The sequence below is a fragment of the Nannospalax galili genome, unplaced genomic scaffold (genome assembly GCF_000622305.1).
Source record: "Nannospalax galili isolate Female #2095 unplaced genomic scaffold, S.galili_v1.0 scaffold293, whole genome shotgun sequence".
NCBI lineage: Eukaryota > Metazoa > Chordata > Mammalia > Rodentia > Spalacidae > Nannospalax > Nannospalax galili.
In genome coordinates this window covers 12,417,816-12,420,260 of record NW_008337147.1, presented here as the reverse complement: position 1 = coordinate 12,420,260, position 2,445 = coordinate 12,417,816, and the positions used below count along the sequence as shown (strand labels likewise).

The window sequence follows — 2,445 nt, the reverse complement described above, 5'->3', positions numbered from 1 at the left end:
TTGCATTTGATGGTACTTACATGTAATCCTAGCAATCAGCGGTTAAGAACACTGGCTGTTCTTGCAGAATACCCAGGTTTGAATCCCAACTCCCACATGGCAGCTAATAACTGTGTCTAACTCCAGTTCCAGGGGATCTGACAGCTTCTTCTGTCCTCCCGGGGCATTGCATAACATGGGTGCACTTACCTACATGCAAGCAATACACACATACACATAAAAATAATAAATAAAGCTCTGTCCATGACGGGGGGGAGGGGGTTGGCGTGCGCGCCATTTCTAGTCGTTTCAAAGCACCTCGCGGTGATTCTCACCGGCCCGGCCGCCGGCCCCCGGCTCTACCCTGGGTTGGTAGCTTATGTCGATCTTGATGAAAGAGCAATTGATGCTCTCAGGGAATTTAATGAAGAAGGAGCTCTGTCTGTACTACAACAGTACAAGGAAAGTGACTTATCACATGTTCAGAACAAAAGTGCATTTTTATGTGGAGTTATGAAGAGCTACAGGCAAAGAGAGAAACAGGGCAGCAAAGTGCAAGAATCTACAAAGGGGCCTGATGAAGCAAAGATAAAGGCCTTGCTTGAGAGGACTGGTTATACTCTGGATGTAACCACAGGACAGAGGACGTATGGTGGTCCTCCACCAGACAATGTGTACTCTGGTGTTCAACCTGGAATTGGAACAGAGGTCTTTGTAGGTAAAATCCCAAGAGACTTATATGAGGATGAGTTGGTGCCTCTTTTTGAGAAGGCTGGTCCTATTTGGGATCTCCGTCTCATGATGGATCCACTGTCTGGTCAGAACAGAGGGTACGCATTTATCACCATCTGTGGAAAGGAAGCTGCCCAGGAAGCAGTTAAATTGTGTGACAGCTATGAAATTCGCCCTGGTAAACACCTTGGAGTGTGCATTTCTGTGGCAAATAACCGACTTTTTGTTGGATCCATTCCAAAGAATAAGACTAAAGAAAACATTCTGGAAGAGTTCAGTAAAGTCACAGAGGGTTTGGTGGACGTTATTCTCTATCATCAACCCGATGACAAAAAGAAGAATCGGGGGTTCTGCTTCCTTGAATATGAGGATCACAAGTCAGCAGCACAAGCCAGACGCCGGCTGATGAGTGGAAAAGTAAAAGTATGGGGAAATGTAGTCACAGTGGAATGGGCTGACCATGTGGAAGAACCAGATCCAGAAGTCATGGCCAAGGTAAAAGTTTTATTTGTGAGAAACTTAGCTACTACAGTGACAGAAGAAATATTGGAAAAGTCGTTTTCTGAATTTGGAAAACTCGAGAGAGTGAAGAAGTTAAAAGACTATGCATTTGTTCATTTTGAAGACAGAGGAGCTGCTGTTAAGGCTACGGATGAAATGAATGGAAAAGAAATAGAAGGGGAAGAAATTGAAATTGTCTTAGCTAAGTCCCCAGACAAGAAAAGAAAAGAGCGTCAAGCTGCTAGACAGGCCTCCAGAAGCACCGCGTATGAAGATTATTACTATCACCCTCCTCCCCGAATGCCACCTCCAATTAGAGGCCGAGGTCGTGGCGGAGGGAGAGGTGGGTATGGCTACCCTCCAGATTACTATGGTTATGAAGACTACTATGATGACTACTATGGTTATGATTATCACGATTATCGTGGAGGCTATGAAGACCCCTACTACGGCTATGATGATGGCTACACAGTAAGAGGAACAGGAGGAGGAGGAAGGGGAGGGCGAGGTGCTCCACCACCACCAAGGGGGCGGGGAGCACCACCTCCAAGAGGTAGAGCTGGCTATTCACAGAGGGGGGCACCTTGGGACCACCAAGAGGCTCTAGGGGTGGCAGAGGGGGTCCTGCACAACAGCAGAGAGGCCGTGGTTCCCGTGGAGCTCGGGGCAATAGTGGGGGCAATGTAGGAGGCAAGAGAAAGGCAGACGGGTACAACCAGCCTGACTCCAAGCGTCGTCAGACCAACAACCAACAGAACTGGGGTTCCCAACCCATCGCTCAGCAGCCACTTCAACAAGGTGGTGACTATTCTGGTAACTATGGTTACAATAATGATAACCAAGAATATTATCAGGATGCTTATGGGCAACAGTGGAAATAGACAAGTAAGGGCTTGAAAATGATACTGGCAAGATACGATTGGCTCTAGATCTACATTCTTCAGGAAAAAAATGGCTAAACTGTTTCATCTTTAAGTAGCAGTTCGCTGCCATTTGTGTTGAGCTGAAGAAATCACTATTGTGTACATACTCAAGTCTTTTTATTTTTCTTTTCATAAATGCTCTTGGACATTACTGGGCTTGCAGAGTTCCCTCATTCTGGGGTTACAGTGCTTTTATCATTTCAGGATTCATTTTAGCTTCAGAACAAGCTGTTAAATCATGATTTTGCAGAGCCTTTGGTTTGGACAGTTTTGTTTTTTTGGATTTGGAATAGATTCCATAGGAGTATGA

The 2,445-nt window shown here is 45.8% G+C and overlaps 1 pseudogene across 1 annotated transcript; it reads left to right on the top strand.

Moving 5' to 3' along the window:
* Positions 1-309: 309 nt before the first annotated feature.
* Positions 310-2,156, top strand: LOC103733437 (annotated as a pseudogene). The gene has a single exon (XR_001872425.2). The product of XR_001872425.2 is annotated as a heterogeneous nuclear ribonucleoprotein R pseudogene (transcript).
* Positions 2,157-2,445: the final 289 nt, after the last annotated feature.